General features: G+C 42.9%; 1 protein-coding gene across 3 annotated transcripts in view; it reads left to right on the top strand.

Moving 5' to 3' along the window:
* TPD52 (tumor protein D52) overlaps positions 1 to 22,418 on the top strand; it is a gene marked incomplete at its 5' end in the record, with an annotated part of 86,277 nt that overhangs the window by 654 nt on the left and 63,205 nt on the right. The gene's annotated exons all lie outside the window — the stretch shown is intronic.

The following is a 22,418-nucleotide window of genomic DNA, read 5'->3' as shown; positions in this document are numbered from 1 at the left end:
GGCCATCAAGGTGAAACCCCACCCCCCACAGCGCTGAGTCTATTTACCACAACTTTGGAGGCACGTGTTTCTGAACACAGTGCCCCCCATGGAATCCTTGTTGAAGGGAGATGTGGCACTGGGAGGGCAGCGTTTTCAGATTTCAATGTTTTCCCCATCCTAGAGGCCTTTGCCCCTAATAACGCCGTCGCTGTAACAGACGCGCGGCACGCTGTACAAAAGAGACAGAAAGGCTAAACACACATACCAAAGATAACAAGAAGGTACATTTTAGAAAGTGGGGATAGGAATTGCGCTGTTTTCAGTCCTAACACAATAGTTTTTCTCTTTTGCTTATCGCCCTCCAGGATTTACCTTCATGCATATGACTGCCTATGTAAATAAAACCATATTCCATATGTAGAATTTTGTATTTTACTTTTGTGAAGTCGTAAGATAGAATCTTTGGAGCCTTCCAACCCTTCCTTTCTCCCCACCCATCAAATTAATCTGACGTGTAACGTGAGCGCATATATACAATATGTAATATATATTTTACATATATGCATATATAATACATTATATATGTATATATATGTATACACACACACATATTGTCTACATTTTAAATTTCTTCAGGTTAGAAACCATGTACTTCATCTTTGCCCATGGTTGGGCACCATGGTGATTTGCACACAGTAGGCATTCAAATGTTTGAGTGAGAAAGCTCAGCACAGGTCTTATACGTGTCGTTAGGAAAAGGCCCACGTAAGCCAGCATTACTCTGTTTGGTTTTTAATGGGGACAATGGGGGTGTCAAACATGTGAATATGCACATTTGTACCTGTCTTCCATTGTCACATTTAACAGAGTGATGGTTTTAGAACAGCAACTGTGTTTGGTACTTATAAACATGGAGTCAGTCGCTGTGGTTAGCTTGGGTGAGTGGAGTGAGTCACTTTATTAGATTTTGTATTCAACTTGGCTGGTAGGATCAGTGACTAGTACGTCTGCAGTATTCCAGTTGGCTGATACACTGTGTGTGGTCTGTGTAGGCCTCGTTTTTGTGTATGCATGTCTAAGACATAGTTTGTTAATTCTTTGGCTTACAAGAGGATTCTTTTTCTCTGTCTAATTTATATATTTTTTCTCTGGTCAAGGTATTAGTTAGTCATGGTAGTCCTTGTTCTTAATGGCTATTCCTCGAGGGCAAGGGAAATCTGTCCTCTTCAAGCGGAGAGTCTGGAGCCTGGCTTCAGAATGAAAGATGAATGACCTGCCACGGGCAGGTCAGTGGGCTCCCTGTACAGCTGTGATGGGTGACAGACACGTGGCCTTGCCTTACATGTCTGGGTCCATCGGCCTGTCTTTTTTGCCGTTTCATCTTTATGTTCCCATGGCGCATAGTAGGTGCTCAGAAATGTTTGTGGACGGCCTACCATGGAAGGGAAAAGTGCCCAGGAGTAACTTCCAGCTGTAGGAACCGCTGATGACCCTCCAAGCTGCCCTCCTGCTTCCCACTTCCTCCTGCTCTTCTTTCCCCCTGCCTTTTAAAGAAGCAGAACTCTGGCGTGAGGGGGAGAAAGTTGCTGACCAGGCTTTGCTGGGCTTAGAGTGTAAGTTTCGTGTAAGGTTTTTGAACGAGTGGAATGGATGGCTCAGTTTCCAGGGAATCCATGAGACGCCGGGGCTTAAAGTGAAGAAGGAATCTGGGACTCTGCACAGCATGGTCACTAGCAAACAATGTTGGCTGCAAAAAGGTTTGTAAAATGCTGTGCTTCTCTCTTGAATTGTGATTTCTGCACAGTTTTTAAAGCCAAATCAGGACATTTTAGGATTTGTTTAATTTACTTTTTATTTAATATAAATGGAGGTGCTTGCATTTGTCTGTCCCTTAAACAAGACTCTAGGTGCAAAACTATATGCCCTACCTCTTGTCTTAAATGCATTTCTCTCTTTGAAAATGTCTCCTTGCACCTTCCTCCTTATAGGAAGTTGTCAAAACTTATTTATTTAACAGAGCTATAAAGTTGGAAAGGAACAGTTTTCCTTGTGATTTCAATGACATGCTATAATACTCTTCAGTATGAGACTCAGATTCTGCTCTCTTCCCCAACTTCTCCTGTACCCACACTTTGTACACAATACTCTGCTTATATCGAGAGCTCAGTCAGCGTCACGTGATTTAAAATATACTTTAAGCTGCTGGTGTCTCTCCGAAATTGCAGTGTGTTAAGCCCCGCACAGCACGTTTAGAGTGTGTGGTATTACTCCTCTGACAGTGCTGTGTCTGCCATGCTAACTGGAGGATACACTGTGTGAAAAACCTCCTGAGTACCTTTGATGGGGCTGAATAAATATTGATACTTGAGTATTTTCCTATGTTAGTAGTAACTTGTAGTTTAGCACCATTTTATTGAAGTGACAGTCAGCTAGCTACTAAGCATTTTATCTGTGTTTGAATTCAAAAAAAAGACAACAACAAACACTAAAACTTTATTTTAAGGAGAAGAGGGAATGCTGCTGGGGCCAAAACCCTGGGGAGAGGGAAAAGCTGTAAGGAACAGTGACATAATGATCTATCACTGTGATTTCAGCATTGTAACCATGCTGTAGAAATAACAAAAATGTGAAGTGTCATTTATTTAAAAGTAAAACTAATGGAGAGATGACTGGAGAACAATTTTAAGGGTCTGCTCACAAATCTCTGTGTGTGACCCAGCCAGGTTTTCTGTGTCTTTGGTCAGAGTCTCACTTTCCATATGGTGCCGGTGTGATGTCTCTGTTAGCTTACATTCACTTCCTGCATTTATTTTTATGCGGCAGCTTTTCCCCCTAGTCCCAGGGGAAAGCTGAGTGGTAGGAGGGGTTGTGTTTAGCGAGATCCCAGAACAGAATAATCCATGCACATAGCTAAACAAATACACTCACAGTTCAAAACAAAAAAGAACACACAATTGCATGCAATTAGGTCACTAACAAAAGCAAAACAAAACAAAAAAATGAAAAGAAAAGAAAAAAGAAAGAAAAGAAAGAACACTCAAATCCCCTGAACTTCAGTGCTACTCTTCCTTTTGTTGCAGGCTAAGATGGTTTTATTTTCCTTTGGGGGTTAATTATTTCTGTTTGAATTGTTAACTCTTGTAAAATCTGTCTCCTGAGACTCTCCCAAATTTTATTTAAACCGGCTGAGCACCAGCTGTACAGAATCCATAATCTTAGCAGTGTATTTTTATTAGAAAATGTCAATCCATAATCTTAGCAGTGTATTTTTATTAGAAAATGTCAATCAAGGAAGCTGAAAAAATGTTTGAGTTAAAAGTACTTTCTGGTAGCTGAGAGTGGTTGTTTGTTTTTAGAGAAACCAGGAAATATAGATGGAGAAAAAGAAAATAAAATCATTTATAATCCCACTCTAAAAAAAAAAAAATCTCTATTAGCATATCGGTTTATACCCATCCTTATGTCTAAACTTTTCAACAAATCACAAAATAATCTCTTATTGAATATTTCATTTTATAACTTGCCTTAAAAGAAAATACAGTATGTTTTAAAAACACACTTCTCTAACATTGTTTTGACTAGTGTGACCAGGTAATTAATGCTCATGATGCAATTCAGAATGACTAAAAGGTTGCAAAATGTAAATCTCTCTGCCATTCCTGTCTCCTGGGCTCTACCTCACCGGTAGTAGTGCCACCATTGTTCCCAGGGTTGTATCTCTCCATCCAGAGAGCATCTATGTATGTAGCTCTACCAACACTTATATTTAAATATATACAAAGTTGGATAATTAAGTTTGTAAACTTGCACGGTGGAAGTTGGTGAACTCAATTGTCCGATCTTGCATTATGTATTTATTTATATATTTGCGAGGATATAGTTTACAAATTGGCACAAATTGTTTAGCACCTGACTTCCTGCACTTAAATACAGTGTATACTTCAGAGGTAATTCAACATGTTTATATAATACAGTTGCTTCATTTTCAATGGCTGTTTGTAGCCGTCTGTTTGTAGGTGTACAATGTTGCTAGGAGGGATCAAAGTTTTGCTACCCCAACATATACCTTTTAGGATATTGATTTTAAGCTGGTTATTAAGAATCAAAAGACTCAGAAAGAAACTTTGACCTTCCCCGGTTACCTGCCTAAAGGAAATCAGATGAAAAAACCTGCTTAAAGGAAGAGAGCATCGGCTTAGCTTCATAATATAAAATGTGTCAGACAGGAAGAAATCTAGCAAAGCCTGTTTGTTGACCTTCCTTCTGGATCCCACTGTTTCTGGGTGGCCCAGCAAGAATTTGTTTCGCACATGCTTGCTCTTTCATGTCTACCCATGAATTGCCTACTTTACCTTTGAAATCCCAGACCCCTGCCCCCTTCTCCTTGGTCCAGAATGGTACACATAAGGCTCAACTGTCCAATGCATCTTTGGGTCTCGGTGTTAGGGCACCCCTGCATGGACACCGTAATGAGCTGTGGACATGGTCTCCTGTCAATCTGCCTCCTGTTAATTTGATTAGTAGCCCAGCCAGAAGAACTTAGAAGGTGGGAGGAAAAAAAAATTTTTTTAGTGCCCCCCCGATTATGTCCCATAATGGGTGATATTTAACTTGTTCCTTGTTGATGGACATTTAGGTTTCCCGTAAAAATTTTGCCATTAAAACAAAGCTGCAGCAAATAAATCTGTATCCAAGCCATTTGACAAATGTGCCAGTCTGTCTGCAGGAGGAGTTCTTAGAAGCATGCGACTGTTATGTTCCGACAGTGCTGCGTCCTATCCCCCGGAAATGGCACCAATTATACCCCACCGGCAGGTGTGAGCTTCTGCCTCCCGTGTCCTGTGGCAGGGTGTTGTCACACTTTTTCATCTTTGCTTAGGTCCTAGGGGAACAAGGGCTTCCCGGTGTGTGTTTTGGTATACATTTTGCTTAATCTGAAGGTGGTTGTGCTTCTTTTGATATGTTGAAGATCTGCATTTCATTTTCTGTGATGGCCTGTTCATGTACTTTGCCAATTTCACCCCTGTGTTGTCAATTTCTCCTTGATCTGTAGAACGTGGCTTTCCATCCACGATAGGAATTGCTAGGTTGTTGTGCCTTTTTTTGACTTTATAGTCATTTTTTTCCCAAGCAGAACTTCTAATTGATGGGATTTTATTTTTAGCTCCTAGCTTTTGAATCATTCCTAGAAATGACATCCTCATTTTTGAGTGTATGTTTCTATGGTTTTATTTTTTACATGCAAATCTTTCATCCGGCTAGAGTTTCTTTTGATAAAAAGTGTGAGGTATGAATTTTAACCACTTTCCCCTCAGTTGGCTACTCAGTCAATTTCTCAACACCATACATTGACTACTAGATATTTCCTCTACTGATTAGAAATACTATTGTTGTCACATACTGACTTCTTGTGTTCTTTTCTTTCCCATTGATCTATCTGTTCATTCCCATCAACTAAACTCTTTAAATGACTGTAGCTTCATAATATGTAAAAATGTCTGGAAGAGTTATATCCAGTCTCCCTTTTCCTTTCAAAACTATTGTTCAAAAGAGCAGCAGGCTATGGCAGCAGCTTTTGGGAGGGAGCAGTAAGAAGTGTGTCTACGCCTGAAAATGGCCGAGTGTCTGTCGTTATGTGTCACAAATACTTACAAATGTTTAGGGCAAAGAATGTTAGACGTGAAATCGCATCTGGGTTCAGAGTTCAGCTGCATCATTTTCTGGTTCTGAGACATTGGAAAAGGCGGTCAACCTAACCTCTTTGAGGCTGGTAATACCTCAACTATGTGTGGAAATGAAGGAATAATCTGTGACTAGCACTGGTGTTCCGTAGATGCTGACTGTGAAACTGAGGGTTAGATATTCCCGTAAAATGTTAACTCAGGGGCTCCCAGTTCAAATGAAACATTTCCCTCGGAGATAAGAAGGATATGATGCCTGCCCTCAAGCTCACAGGCGGGGCTGGAGAAACAAGTATGCATCCAAACAGGCCACGATGAACCGTGAAGGAGGAGGAAGTGAGCTGTTCTGGCTGAGTCATCAGTAAAGCGTTTGCAATGTGGATGACCTTTGAACTTTGACGTGAAGGCTAAGTAGGAATGTTTAAAAGTGGTAAGAGAAAGAAGGGTGAGGAAGGGAATTGGGGGGTCCGATTTTGGCTGGGGGTTCTGATGATAAAGAAGCTTAGAGAAAGGCTTTCAGATTGCATGGAAAAGGAACTGGGATAGGAGTGATGAAAAGAAGCGCAGAGAGGGAGGGAGACACTGAGCTTAGTTTGGGGCATGACTGGTTTATCCAGGGCTGCATAACAAAACACCCCAAAACCTAGTGGTTTAACAACAAGAGCATGTATTCTGGTCACAGATCTGTAATGTGGGCAGGGCTCCATGGGGATGGCTGGTTTCTGCTCCATTCAGAAATCAACTGGGGCGACTTGAAGCATCGAGCTAGAAGTCGGTATACCTGGAAGGTGCAAACAGGTGGAGCTTCAGGTACCGGTTGGTCCTACTGCGTGGTCCCCAGCCAAAACAGCCTGTCTCTGTTTGATGTTGGCTCTTTGCTTGCCTGCCTTGAGTATTGTGTTTTGCTGGAGGCCATGCTGCTGACCCAACAGCATGCTGCCTTAGGATGTTAGCCCAGGGCTCCCCAGGTGTGAGACCCAATGGGTAGAGGGGTGGGGTGGCAGAGAGAGCTGTGTGGCTTTTAATGATGTGGCCTTCAAGTCACCTGGCCTCGTCACTTCGTCCTCATTCTGTTAGTTAGAAATGTGTCACACAGGCCAGCCCACATTCAAGGAGAGGGGAATTAGACCCCACTTTTGGTGGGAAGAGTGTCGACGAGTATGTTCACGTGGTTTAAACCTGCCACCAGGTCCCTGTGGGCCGTCCAAGTGGATGGAGTGAAGCACACGTCTCAGGGAGGGGCTGGGCAGGATAGCTCAGTTTGGGAGATCTCAGTTTGGAATAGCCTGTGTGGTATTTGCAGCTGTTAACTTGCTGAGATAGCCTAGGAAAAAAAGTAGAGAATTGAGCATGGAATGTGGACGTTTCAGGGCAGGGAGGGGAAGGTACAAGTTCAGACATGGGGGCTTGACTCTCAGAGGCTGTGGAGAGGCCAAGCCAATTGAGAGGGAAAAGCACGTATTGGCTTAGGTGATGAGGACCAATTGCGGGTAAAAAGCTCCGTGGATTGGGGCGGGGGTGCCAACGGGTGGAGGGAAGATCCTGTGTGTTCGCGGTTCGGGGCCTGTGGGAATGGTAAAGGGAGGCAATGCAAGAGGCCAGACTGCTCTTTCCAGAAGCCAAGTGGTGTTTCGAAGGGACATTGGTTTAAATGACAATTTGCTTGCCTGTGTTTGACATCTGTGTGTGTTCGTAAAATGAGAGAAGAAAGCAGAGGCAGGGGAGAGTAATGGGATTTAATATTCCCGTAGTGTATGTCACCGGTTTTAGTGAAGATGCTTTCAGTGCAAAATGTATTTTAATAGGCGTTGCTAGAGCTTGACCTTCAAGGAACTCAAGTCTACAAGCGATAATTCACTTCAGTGTGCAAGAGCCTTGCAGATAATAAGTACCCGTTAAGTGTTAGTGGCGTGGAAGTACGAAGCCTTCCCTGGGTGCTGTGAGAAGCATTGGAGCCCAGAGGTGAACACATTCGAGCCAATCACAGTAACGCTATGGTTTTCCCCCGCAAGCGGTGATTTCTCAGGGCAAACGTGAGTTGTTGTGAAGGATTGCTTTGGTCGTGGGTCATCTTGGCTGTGGAATCGACTTGTGCAGTGTCTGGATTTGTCCTATATTCTCCCTCAGGTTCTCTTGAGAATTTTCATTCCAGAGTGGCGGTCCCCCGACACTCCAGGCCCCCGAAAGTCCAGTCAGCTGTTTCCTGAGGTCCTTGTTGAAAGAGAAACAGACCTTCCAGCTGCCTCTTCTGCTGGTTTTGAAATGAAATGGGTTGCTTCAGGTTGTGAAATGAAATGAATTGCTTCAGGTTGTGAAATGAAATGGGTTGCTGAAGGTTGTGACGAACAGTGATGATTACGTGACAGATTTCTCTTGGTTTCAGGGCCTCGTTTTTCCCAGCTTCACAGTCTCTTCCCCAGCTTACTTCCTCTTTGCAGCCCCTGGAAGAGACTGCAGGCCTGGGAGCCCCACTGCCCGGCTGTCTGCCTCAGGTGGGGCCTATGGTTCCTGCAGAGGAAGAAGGTCTGATGACACTTCCTTGTCTGATTGTGCTGTTCATCATGACGGTTGTAGATGCTAAGTTTGAAAAGCAGTGAACGCTGATGAAACAACCAACTTTTCAGAGAGCATTAGATGACTTTGACAATTTCCTAAAATTCAGAGTGAAGTGTAAACCTGCAGTCACACATCAGGCCTTCCACTCCCATTGGTTTTCTCTGCGTTTCTTGCAGTGTTTCTGTTACTCCTCTTCACTTTTCCTTTCTCCTGCCCCCTCTCGCTCTTCCTTTTTTCTCCATGTGATTTGCACTTTTTAAAAAATCTTTCCCTACTTGGGCCACAAAATGGAACTCAAGAGCTTTGTTGTTCTTGTTCTTTTTGTTTTGCTTTTACTCAAGGGATTTCATGGGCTCATTGAATACGAGTATATTTTGTGTTTCTTATTAGTATTAATTTTTTTTCCAGTAAGAATTAAAAAAATAACACCCTGAAAATGAATTTCCTAGTTTGTTCATTTATTATTAATTAATTGCATTACTATTGCAAAACTAATTTAGATCCCTGTCTCTCTTTTCTCTCTCTCTCTCTCTCTGGTATGTGTGTAATGATTGAAAGCTTAGAAAAAGATTTCTAGTTATTAATTGGGAATCTTCAAAAATCATACGTTAAGTGTTTGGATCTTTGTATGAATTCTGGGCAAAGTAGAAACACGTGGAGCCACATAATTTTTAAAACTTGTTAGAAGATGAAGAGGAAACTTTATTTTTTTTTCTCAATTAAAGGAATTGAGGGAAGTGGTTAGTCAATAGCAGTTCTCTTCTGGTGCCATCCCAGGACCTCTGTCATAGTGTCAGTGCCACGTGGGACTCTGACACCCTGTCCCCAGTAAGTGCTGGAGCTCCCTGAGCTGAGGGAGAGGCTGTGGGGTGGGCATCCCTTCCATCTGGACCCCCCAGGGGTGAGCTCTCAGGGCACTTGCCCACAGGGAACAGCAGAAACCCCCAGACCCTGAGTCCCCTGCTCTCCTGACCACGACGCCTGTCCGCACAGCCACCCTGCTACCCTAGTGCTTTTGACAATAAACGTGCAATTCTGGGGGATTTTTTTATAGGTTCATTTTCCCAATAATACCACTACCTCACATCCATATTTTCTGCGCCAAACAAAAGGAAAATGTCATTGTGTCCTTCCCAGTGTGGCAGTTCAGCTCATGTTTCTTTAGATGTTGAAAAAGGTGAAGGAAAGGAGGCACAGGGCGTGATGGGGGTGGTGTTGGCCTTTCAGCTTGGGACGAATTAGAAATTCTTAGTTCTTTTCAACCTGTGCCGTGTGGAAAAGAAGGAATTTGTCGATGAGATCACCTTCATGGGTGCTTTCTCGGTCGTGGCCCCAGCCAGGCCGCTACGGGCAGTGAATGCTTTACTTGATCCCTGTGCAACACCCCCACTTTGTTTTTCTGTTTTTCTTTTTTGGAAGCAACTATGGCCGTCAATAACTTTCTTCATTTGCCGGGCAGCTGTGCTTAACGTATTTAGGATTTGTCTATGCTTTGCAATAATTATCATTTCTTTGTGCGTCAGTTAAACATAATCATAGCGGAAAAAGATCTATCAACATTTCTGGTTCCTCAAAAACCTAGTGACCGCGGTAATCTTAAGCACTCTTCTCCCAGGTTTATTCATTGGTGTCCGAGCACCAGTCCTTCAAATATGCATGTTGATTAAGGGATCCGTCTACTAGTGGAAACGTAAGCACATCCTAGGGAAAGTGAAAACAGAGGTGCCGGCTTGTTTTCTTTGTTCGCTAATATCTGTCCACCCGCCTCCCTCCCCCTCCCCTGGGCACACCCTATCAAGTCAATATTCAGGTTCTTCATCACACTATTTACTTGCAATGCAGGCTGCGGGCTCTGGCAGGCCTTCGGGTATCAGGTTTCTTCTGTTCAAAGGGACCCCAAGCCCGGCTTGTGCCTGACTTCTTGCACATAACAGATCCTCTGTAAAGCTGGGTTTGCCAGTCACGTTGTACATATTAATGTATACGGGAGTGTTTGGCAGGGGTGTGTGTGGAGGAGAAAGGGTATTTTCACAGCGGCATTTCAGACCTGATCTGGGTGCCACAGTGGCCTTGGTGTCAGGGCCTTGTTTTTCACTGCGTGTCAGTGATTGTGTCACTGACTGTGGGAGGCTGGCCGGGCCCAAGGACACAGTGGCCATCCTCTCCAGATCAGCGCTGTACCTGGGGTGGGGGGTGGGCGGTCAGAATGCGGGGAGGAAAAGCATTGACCCGCCCCTGAGGTGGGGAGCTGGCGGGGAGGTGGAGAGTGTCTGTGCAGTCTGCTTCCTTTCTCCAGCTGTCACTGGGTATTCAAAAATGTCAGTTCTGGAAGGTGCCGCTAAGGCCAACCCCGCAGAAGGCCACTGCCCGAGCTGTGCACTCCAATACTAAGCCATGTTTGTACTGAAAGCTGCTTATCCGTAAATGCTTGTGCCTTCTCTGACAAGCACCGACCTAACAGCACTTCTGTCCCGTGTCTTGCTTTTCACTTAACTTGCGTCCTAACTCATTTAGGAATCAATACAGTACCGTAGACATATTTCGCAATGATCTTGTAATTTGTCTTAACACCTTACACTCATGCTCTCCTGCTCACGTTGTAATTCTCTTTGGAGGTAAAGGATATTTTTCTTTACTGCTCTTGATGTCATGGCAAATTTTTTTTTAATTGGATATGTTTCTATTCTGTGAGGCTATAATAACACTTTTCACTTCATCTTCGCTGGGGAGAGAATCCAAGCTTCCTAAATGGATACAGCTAAAAAGTTGGTCTTGTTTAAAAGTGGACTGAACAGTGTTAAAGTGGATGGAATGGTGGGAGATTAGAAGAACTGTACTGGCTTTCAGGTTTAAAAAAGCAGTGATTTTTGTCTGTATTATGGAGAAACATGGCCCAGAAAATTGGGTGGCACACAGCTGCTTCTTTGTAGTTCTACAGTCACTTCCAGCACGGGGTTTCACTCCTATCAGAGACCAAATGGGCTGCGATGACCTCTCAGTGTCCAAGAGAATAAAGCCTGAAACCGGAGTAGCTGATGTCCCCAAACCTGGGACCCAGAGTGTCCTTTTCTTCGGCCCTTTCTCTTCAGTGAAATTTGAGGAGTACTTTTTATAGAGAGCGAAACTTTTACTTGGTCGTTTACTGTAGAGGTAAGGTGAGAATATCTAGGTTGTCTTAGATGTTGGCTTTTAAAATTTTTGTGTGGTATGTGTTACTGTGAACTTTTGACATCAAATCAGCTAAGCTCTCATTTTTTTTTTAAAAAGGTGCTTAGAAGCGGAAAATTAATAATTCTTTATGAAATTCCACTTTGTTTTGTCCCTGGTTTGGAACACGACTTGTAGCAGCAGTGTGGAGATTATTGTCATCTCTCAACTGAAAATTAAGTATGGCTAATCCTCTTACTAGATTTATAGGTTTTCATAAGCCTGATATTCAAGTGGATTCCTGACTACACTTGTGTATTTCTTTTATCTTTATAAAAGTTGGCAGTAATGGTTGACTTTACTTCTGACTATGAAGTTATTGGGAAGTAAAGCACAGGGTGTGTGTGTGTGTGTGTGTGTGTGTGTGTATTTGTTTCCAGGCCCTATTCCCTTGAAGGAAGATGGTCAAGCCTTAGAGGGCTGGTGGCTAGATGTCCTCACTAGGATTTGTGACTTAGATTTCAAAGCTTCCTTTCTTGTCACCTGTGAGACTGTCCAGCCACATGTAAGGAGGACAGTGAGGGCTGACAGCGGCGTTTGCCACCGCTGTGTGTAGTGCTCCAGAATCAACAAAACAGGATAACGAAAGACTTTATAAAGGCTTAGCTTTCCTACAACAAGGTCTTTTTGATCCCTTGGTAGCTAGTTGTCCTGTCCTTCCTGGGAGCTGGGAGCTGACTGTCATGCTCTCTCCACGGGAAGACCCACTGAGCTCTGCTGCCAGTTGTGTGGCCCAATTCCTTCTGGGCTGGTTTCTTATGACTTTTGTGGCCCCCAATATTTCAGCAGCCCTTGGGGAACCTCCATTCTCCATCCTGTCAGCTTTTCCTCCACTGCGACTACGGAGTTAATCATTGCCCGGTCCCCTCCCAGCACCTGTAATATCTAAAGCAGTTATGGGAGAAATGCATGCAAGCACTCTCCTTGTTAAAGAAAAGGGGCAAAAGAATATAGAGAAAGATAGTTGTTTGGAGACCTCTGAGGTTGGTGTGCATCCTGTTGGACTTTTTCTCAGGCATCTGTGTAGAGACCCACGTACACCTGTAGGTCCAGCTGTTCTTGACTTGGAGGCTGGACCCACATCTCTGAGTCAGTGGGTCCACAGGGAGCCATGAGCATCTGCATTGCTAGCAAGTTCCCAGGTGATACTGAGGTGCTGCCTGAGGGTCCACACTTTGGGGATTCTCGTAGAATTGATACTGTGAGCGTGTGTGTGTCTGTGTGTGTGTGTGTGTGTGTCTGTGTGTGTGTCTTTTTAAAAAAGCAATGCTCCTCTCTCTGGCCCGCACTCAGCTCTCTGGCCCTTGATCTCTCTCCCTCCCTCCCTCCCTCTCCTTCTCCTCCCCCCCTTTCTCCCTCTTCCCCACCTCAGCTAGCCCCATTCTCTTCCCTGAGAATGCATCACTAATAAACCCTGCTTGCTTATTAAAAAAGTAAAAAATAAATTTAAAAAGCAAATGCTATCATCCTATGTATGCTTCTGTATTTTCCATCAGTGTTCTGCGCTCTTATGTGCTGATCGTTTCATTCTAACTGCTGCAGAGTGTTCCAAGGTGTAGATGTGCCTCGGTTTAAGTCCTGTTAATGTGCGTTTGGGTTCTTCACAGTAGTTTTTGAAACTATTGTACACAAGTGCTGCCCTGAATGCCTTTGTTTAATCCTTCTTTATGCGAGCACGTTGGTCGAGAGTAATACAGAGTTGAAACTGCTGTGTGTGTTTTTCACCTCAGTTTTGTTCTGCTGGGTAATGTCACTCCGACTCTTTGCTATGTTGACCACCTCAGTGCCCAGCCCTGCGGAACTTGCTTGAGTCTCCTAATCTGGGGCTAAAGCAGAGTTGCTAGGAAAATTGTAAAAATGTGCTGGCCCTTCACAAATTCCACCCGACATGGGCTTTGGGCTGCTGGCCAATCTTTTTTTTTTTTCATTTTCCGTAGACTTCCTAAACCAGCGATATTCAACTGTTTTTTCCGCCCTCTCAGTACACTTGATTGTTAAGAATTGCCCTCAGTACCGATGGCTCACTTGCTAACGTTTCCAGAAGATATGGTTCCAAATGTATCTTTTTTTATGTGAAGTCATCATTAGACTTCTCCAATCTGGATTTTCTTCCCTCAGTAGATAGTGTCACCATATGAGTACATAGTGTCAGACTCTACATGCTTATAACCAAATGCAACCTCCACCTTTTAAACCAGTTATTCCTCTTTTTCTGCTCGTGTCCCGGCAGTGATATGGGCTGGGACATGAGTTGAATTGGGCAGGTCTTAGGTAAGGCTGCCATCGTAGGTAAGTTGTACAGGGTAAGTGGGTGTGACATCCTAGCACCACCATTCCTAATATTTTATATTACAAAGATTGCTAAAATTAAAATTACGGGGGATGGGGAAAGCTCACACTGGGTTTGTCATTTCCTTGTTTTGCCAAGTCATAAAACAACCAACAAAATGGTGTTTTTAAAATAAATGCGAGATTTTTTAAATACTCCTCTACCCTCTCAAAATCAGGAAGAATATTACCTTAGAATAAAGGGCATTGATTGCTTTTAAGGAAAAAATATTTTTTTCTCCTTTTGCCTCAAAGTGAAAGTGTTGATTTAGTCTGGAGTTGGCCTACTATGCAGAGGAACCTGTTACTTCTTGACTAAAAGGTTTGACGTCTGTATTAGTCTTTCCCAGTTTGGCGTGCTTTTTGTGCTGCTCCTAATAGTTATTGCTGGGGGTGGGGTGGCCCTGTAATGTGCCCCCCACCTGAAGGAGGAAAACTCCGAGGAGTCTTACAGTCTCTCATTCCCACTCCTTGAGCACCTACTGTGTGCCAGTCACTGAACCAGGTCTTGGATGAAAAGAAGCAGAAAGGGTTCTTATATTTCAGCCACTCCCTGATAATGTGGCTTCTTCTAGCACAGAAACTGCTTTCCTGTGAAAATGCATCCAGACTTTCATGGTGACAACTGCTGAAAAATCACTCACCATCAAAATCTGTACATATGTCCCTTACTTCTGGCAGCAAGCCTAGCTTAGACAAGGTCACTATTGTGTCTTTGAGCTCCATGGGAGAATCTGCATTTAAAGTGAAGACATTATTTTTATCATCAGGAAACCTGAATATTTATTACTTACTTTTGCACTTCTGCTTTGGGATGTGAAAATATCTTTAATAAATGATAATAAAATTTATGCTAATTTTATCACCAGAGCCTCCCAGATCCAGAGGGGACTCCCTTCAGGAGTACTTCAGCCTAAGACAGCTATGCATTTTGAACCTCATGTGCTGTGTAGAAACAGATTAAAAAATAACCCACAGAGTAACTCACGACAATGTGTGAATTCTTTCTAAACAAGCAAGATCTAAGGGGCTTATTAGGTTTGATACAGATATCGTGCTTTATTTGATTTTTGTTTTTCTGTTATAATTTACTGGATGCGGTGCTGAGGGGATTGAGATAACCTAAAAAATTTGAAAACCCTTGGGTTTGGGCTCTGAATACCATGTAAAGAAATGACACAGTGCCGTGTAAAAGGGCGAGCCTAACACCTGCCCGCCCCAAGGAACCAGCTGTGGGCAGCCCCTTTCTGGGTTTGTTCCAGTGAATCTGATAAAAAGGATGTTTCTGAAGGAAGGACAGTGGGTTCTGAGTCATGTGTGTGTCTCGTGAACTTCCCCAAGACGACCACTGTTCTGAAACCTAATACATATTTAATGGGAGGGGAGGCATGCGGTGCTTTCCTAGGCCTGAAATGCTTGCTGCAGTTGCTATGGAGAAGGAGGGGCTGGTCCCAGTTGTGTGACTAGCCCTTCAGAAAGGGGAGCAGGAGTGAAAGGCCATTTAACCTCAGTCAGCTTGAAAAGCCCTGCTGGTTTTGATGGCTATTGATCCGTTCCCCCATGGCCTCCCACATTGTAATATGTCTACTGCTTTCAACTGTTCCGTATTATTAAAATACAGTATTATTTTAGTCAGAAATGGCTTCCTGTTGCAAAATTCTAGTGTTGTGTTTTGATAAAATTAAGATGTAATTTATTTACTAATTGTTTATAATATTATCATGAGATTCTTCATTGTACATAAAAGAACAAAATACTACCATACCCGTTTGCCTGACAAGGATTACTTTTCAGTCGAAGAAACATGATTGCCATGGTTAGTTCTGACTATATCTCGAACGTTTTTTTTCTGTTTGTTTTTTAAAGCTGATTACAGAATTTGTCATATATAATTTAAATTTTGGAATCTCTTATATGGATTACACCTTACAGGTTAACCAACGAATGAACTAATGTGGCTTTTGCAAATGTTTAAAAATTAATCTCAAACAGTCATTCATGTTACGAGAGCATAAATAACATTTTTTGAGAAGTGTTTTGCTTCTTTTTGTTTGCTTTGGTGCCTAATACAGTGGCATGTACTAGAATCTTAATAAACATTTAACAAACGTGCTTCCTGTTGAAAATGGATCTGTCCGATCCTTACTAGGTTTTGTAATGTGTATACATTCTTGGTCCCCAGAGTAGGGGTAAGTTCTAGAAATGGTGATTTCTAGTTGATTGATAAATTGGTTGCTTTTAGAGTGGTGCTAACTATATGAAGTGCAAGAACACAAAACAAGAAATGAATCCATGGCGTTGGCACCTAACGAAGGTGTACCTAGGTGGGGGATGCTGGCAGATGAATTAGCTATAGTAAGTTCTGTGGGGTGATACTGCATTTAATTAGCCTGGAACATGCTTATGGGTATCCTCTTGCTAAGTTTGAATATGTTTTAGTTGACGAGAAAATGTACTTTCCAAAGAACCAAACTCTTAATTAGGGCTGTGTGTTTATAAATCATTATAAGTGAATTTGAGCGTTGTCTTCCCAACTCTGGAGGCCCTTTTTTTGGGGGGGGGGATTTGTAGCAACAAAGGCAAATAGAGATGACTTAATTGAGTTTGGGGCACAACTCATGTTTGGGGCACAACTTCTGCTAAGGCCAGCTCCAGTGAAGGGGAAAGAAGGGCAGGAGATGACAATCACCCTTCTGGGTGTTTCACAGAAGCCTGTAAACCCATCTCTCATTTAGTCTTTTCAACAGCTGCCTTAGTCATTGACAGGTGGGAGATCTGAAGTTCCGAGAAGTGGACACTTCCTTCCTTCCTAGGGCGTATGGTTCCTAAGTGTGGAATCAAGCGTAACCAAGACGGTCTGATTCCCAAGTTCGTGCTCTGGTGCCACTGCCATCAGCTGCTGGAAGCCATTGCAGCTCCTGGTGGCTGTTGTTCTGTTGACTCCTGAGCTGCCTGCTTTATGCCATTTCCCCTGTGAATGAGCAAACATGATGTTTCTATCAATTTGCACTCTTTACCACTCTCTTCTGATGGGGTTTCCAGGGGAAGTGCAGAGGTAGGGAAGGGAAGGAAAGCTCAGTCTTGCCCACAGCCAATCTGCTTGTGCTTTTTTGCACACATGTTCTCCGACTCTCCCCATTTTCCAAAAGTGGTTCCTGACTAAAGAGCGGGCTTCTCCAGTGTTAACCAAGTCTTCTGACTGGGGACCAGCCCAACTCTCACTAATGTCCCGTGCTTTCCCTTCCTAGTCGTTTCTGTACACAGGTGTGGGATGAGTGAGAAGCCCTGATGTGACTGCTCATTGGCTCTCAGTGAGAAGACAGAGACCTGACCTAGGCCTGTGGCTCGTGTGGGATACAGGCCCGTGAGTCTTCAGAGCAATATAAGACAGAATAACCTCTGTTAAAGAGTGGCCATGCAACTGGACTTCAGAGAAAGGAGTAAATAATTCTGGTGAGGGAGAGTCCAACGCATTTTCATAAAAGATAAGTTACGTGTAACCAATTTATATGAGAATAGAGTACGTGCTGGAGTTGTGGTGTGTGTGTGTGTGTGTGTGTGTGTGTGTGTGTGTGTGTATGTGTGTACCCAGTGGCTGTCAGCGTTTAGGTGTCCTACAGTGTGGGTGTTTTCAGTAGCCATAGGGAAGTCTTATCCATTGTTACTCACAATGGATTACTTTGCAGAAATTGTTCATCTCTTTCAGGCCGTTAAGGGCTGAGCACTAATGAGCACACACACTAAATACTACCTTATGTCTGAAAAAAGAGCTCAGGTTCCTGGAAAAAGCAAGCTGTTTCCTCTAGTTAACAAGGTGGAGTGGGTGTCCCCTGTGGTTCAGGTTATATTAAGCACAAGATGAGTAAGAAATGATGTTATTCTGGAGACAATTGTAAAGTAATTAGAATTTGACCTCATTTTAATTAAAACTTTCTAACTCTCACCTGTCTTCCCAACCTTGTGTGGGGCTGGGCACAGGTAGTTCTCCATGTCAGTTTCCTCAGCTGCTTGCTGATGACCTCAGGAGAACCTAGGCCTTGGGCTATGGAGAGAGGGCTCACAGTCTCTCCACGAAACAAAGAAAAAGCATTTGCCTCGTGGGTTGAACCAATGTCTGTGTGTCACAGCTGGCCCCGTACTGAAAAAAATCTCCAGGGCCTTAGCATAAAACAAAGGCATAAAACAAAGGCATGTTTTATTGTGTTGAGAGCATAAATAGGCTTCTTTTCTTTTCTTGTTTTCCAGTGAGATAGGAAATTGGAATTGTTTAATGCCAGCACAGAGTCTGCTCGTGGAGCTGGTCGAAAGTGTGGGTCCAGGAAAAAGACCAAGAGATAGGAGAGCTGGGCTGGGGGACCAGGCCCGGTGACTGTGGGTCAGGCACGTGCCCTGAAGGTCAGGTTCCCCATTTGTAAATGCCCCATGTACCTATCCAGATGCTTTGGAGGACAGAAGAAAGCCATTTTGTTGGAGCCATTTTATCAGCCCCGAGGTGCTGTCCAAATCCACACTCTTTACTATTGCTTGTTATTTTAACCATTGTGCTGAATTTTCCCTGAGGGAAAGCTTCAGCTCTGCCTTTTCACTCGCATTTGCCCAGCAGAGGGTAATTATTAACTGTATTAATCTAGATCACATACTGTACAGTCTTTGGGAGGACATGAGTGTTTTAGAATTTGAAATGTTCTAAAACTTTGCAAGTCTGGAACTCTGAAAAAAATATTTTTCCCCCATAAAAACACTATCCTAGATGCTGGTGGGTGTGGGATTTCTTTTTGTGATAATGAGATGTTCTAAAATTAGATCTTGGTGAAGGTTTCACAACTCTGTGAGATATACTAAAAACTACTGAATTGTACCCTTTAAAAGGGTGGATTTTATGGTATATGAATTATGGCTCAATAGAGCTGCTACTGGATTAAAAAACAAAACAAAACTCTTCTATATATCATCTGTAAAAGTACCATTATTTTCTCCTCCCCTCCGGTGTGTTGGACATGGCAAGTGTTTAGTACAAACCCGTGATTGAATGTGGAGTAATGTATGAGGTATGACAATGAAGTTCGCAAATTCATCCTAGAAAAAGTGCTACATACCTCATTGCTGAATATCACTACGGTCACCTTCGAAGTCCTCCCCTTGGGAAGCTATGCACTGATGAAGCACCTAGTCCACCCTTCAGAGCAATTTTAGAACTCTTTTTCTGGAATGGCCAGCAGAGCTGTCATATTACCTTTGCTGTCCTGAGTGTCATCAAAATGTCTTCCTTTCAATATTTCCTTTATCTTCGGGTAAAGAAAGAAGTCAGTGGGGGCCAGATCAAGTGAGTAGGGAGGGTGTTCCAATGCAGTTATTTGTTTCCTGGCTAAAAACTCCCTCACAGACAGTGTCGTGTGAGCTGGTGCATTGTCGTGATGCAAGAGCCATGAATCGTTGGTGAAAAGTTCAGGTCGTCTAACTTTTTCACGCAGCCATTTCAGCACTTCCAAATAGTAAACTTGGTTAACTGTGTGTCCAGTTGGTACAAATTCATAATGAATAATTCCCTTGATATCACAAAAGGGTAGCAATATCGTTGCAACAAGTTCGTGAGCCAATTATCAGACCTTGTAGTTGAAATAGTCCACATTGCACGATAGGTGAGGGTGGCGGCAGGGGTAAAACTCCAGGGGGCAGTGCAGTGGCAGTGCGGGCTCCTCCAGAGGCGCTGGGGTGGAGCGGGTGGGCTTGGTTGGGGGGGGTTGTCTTGTGGCAAGAGGTGGCCCTCATGGTGGACGTTGTCATGGGTGACTGGAGAGGAGGGAGACCTGCCACAAGCAGGTGGGATCTGGGTGTGAAGAGCCGCAAATGATTCCGAATGCAGGTCAGACGTGACTCTCGTGTTTGAAAGTTGGGAATGATAGTATTTTATGGTCCAAATTCTGGTTACCTTGGTCTTCTGAATCAGGAAGCCATGTGATGACAGAATGGGCTGAAGGGCAGAAGATGGCTGCATTTTGGGGAGTTGGGGGGCTGGGGGCGAGGGCTGCAGTGAGTCACACTCTTGATTCTGAGGGTGTCTGCGTGCTTGAGTAGCCAGGTACGCAGACTCACAAAGGCTAGCAAATGAGGTGAGGCAAGATCTGGGCAACGACTTAAAGTGGGGTTACAAACTCTGGAGCGGGATTATCTTGTGGGGATTATTTTCAGTGTTTTCATTTGCGTATTCTTTTTCTTTTTGGTAAATGTTGCTGAGGAGTGTATTTTTAATTCTCTAGATGCATACAGTCCTGTACTTGTACAGAACAAACTGAATGCCTTTCCAGATTTACAATTGCAACGCATAAACCACTCTGAGTTTCATTCCTGCACCTGCAGAAGCAGACAACTAAATCTTATGAAACCACATTTTCCTTCTCAGAGGGCATTCAAATTCTCTTCCTGTTGGGTTTTATGCAATAAGGTTTCAGACTGAGGATTCTGTCCCTTTTGGTACCTTACTGTCAAAGACAGTCTGTCATCTTTTTAACATAGGTTTCTACTGAGAAATACATAAATTCTGAAGGTTCGGACTTTCCCCTCCTTCAAAGGACAAGTGTGGGATTCCTTTGAGAGTCCTGCTTCTGCCAAATTACTTTTATGCTTATGAAAAATAATACACGTTAAGGCAAAAGAATCAAGCAGTATAAGGGGTATTCAGTTAAAATCTAACTCTTCCACCCTCGACCCATTTCCCAGAGACAGCTGCCCCGATCAAGCTCCTAGATGTCCTTCCAGAAATGTCCATGCAGGTAATGTGTGTAACTTCTTAAAAATCTGCATGGGAACATATCATACACATTATTCTGCACTTTGATTGTTTTAACCAACACGTATATTCTGGGATGTTTTCCCTTATCTAACACACATGGTAGATCTTTTTTTTAAAAACAACTTTATTGAGGTATAATTTGCAATAAATAATTACCATGTAATTTACCTTAAAATTCATTTGTTTTCAGTGTACAATTCAGTGATTTTTTATTTTTTTAGTAAACTTACAGAGCCATCCAACTGTCACCACATTCCTATTTTAGAATGTTTCCATTAGCCAGGTGCCCTTTTGCAGTCATGCCACATTCCACCAGCAGGCAACCACTAATCTACTTTCTGTCTCTATAGATTGATTTTACTCTTTTTAACTCCAACCAGTGGCTCATTTTGTGGAAATACAAAAATGTAACTGGTCTCTCTTCAAGCAAATTTAGTGTTTTACTTTGCTGTCTTCCTACTTCCTTTAAAAAAAAATGTCTGACAAGATTGAAAATTTGTCTTTGAGCCAGACTTGGTAAGAGTGATAAGGGAATTTTAGTGTGGGCTGTTCGTGGGTTTTCCAATCACTAGCTGTAAGACTGGAAAAATGGTAGGGCCTGGGTAATTACCTACATTTGAATAGAAACTGCCTGAGGTCCTCCTCCATGAGGTGGAAGACCAAGAATTAATGCATATTTCATGGCTGTGGGAAAGTGGAACTAAGCATTTACACATGATTGGCACTGAGGGGCATTTATTATTTTGACTTTTCCTGTTTCACTTCAGTCTCTAACTAGGAGCTGCTGAATATGTCTTAAGATTTATATCTTTTTCAAGCTGCGTATTGGGACTCATAACTGGGTCTCAGACTAGCTATTTGTTGTTGTTATTGTTTAAAAAAAAAACAAAAAAAAAGTAGAACAGAATAATATTAAACGTCTTGCATTTTGTCCTTAACCTAAAATTTAAAAGCCCAAATGAAAGGCAATAGCATTTATTTGGGATCAAAGAATTTCAAGTTAGGAAGCACAGATTCAGGCAGAAACCCTAAGAATGAACCAATTACAGGGTGAGGACAAAGGGTTTTTATGGGAAAAGGAAAGGAAATAATTACATGAAAAGAGTAAAGAAATTCCTATCGGTGCTAATAAGCTGAGTTACTCTCTAGCTATACATGGCTGGTTACTATTCTATCTTCAAATAAAGAGTCCATCACTATCAGGCCTTGTGGCCAGGATGTCTGCTTTCCTGCTGGCTTTGCAAAAAAAGTGTTGGGACGACTGGGACGACAATGTTGGTTTGGCCCATAGCAGACAGCCCTGAGGGTCAAGAGCAAAGCACACAGGCAGTTCCTCGTGGGTGGCGGCACTGGCTCCATTTTAAAATGGCTTCACTGATGTCACCTTTCACATTGTAATGCTGAGCTTCGTTTTCTAAATTTAAATCTAAATTGTGTGTGTGTGACACAAACATCAGAAATGTTGAAAAGTCAATGCCTGAGGAGTTAGTTTCTCAATTTCTGTTCTGTTCTCAAGAGAACAGATTACATTCAGGCTTCCTCTTCGTCCGAGCTGTGCCAGAGCACTTCCTAGTGGCAGGTAGAGTGAGAAAACCAGGACAGGATAGTTCACTAAGATATAGATTAGTTGGATATTGGCTGGGAAAAGTCAGCCAACTTGTCTGGGAGAGCGGGAGTTGGAAATGAAAATGTTCAGGGAAAATTCCTGTGTGACCACTTTTCTCTGTCAAAATAATGAGATATTTCCAAAGCTCTAAAGAGGAAGCTTTGGATGGATTTTAGCCAGTTTATCAATTATTCAGTTGTGGCTTTTGTGACAACAACTGCGTATATAGCTAGACTAGGGAGAACTTCAGAACATTTGAATTCGTTGG

Source organism: Rhinolophus hipposideros (genome assembly GCF_964194185.1).
Source record: "Rhinolophus hipposideros genome assembly, chromosome: 13".
Lineage (NCBI taxonomy): Eukaryota > Metazoa > Chordata > Mammalia > Chiroptera > Rhinolophidae > Rhinolophus > Rhinolophus hipposideros.
Note: the sequence above shows the minus strand (reverse complement) of the source record. Positions and strands in the feature narration are given on the sequence as shown.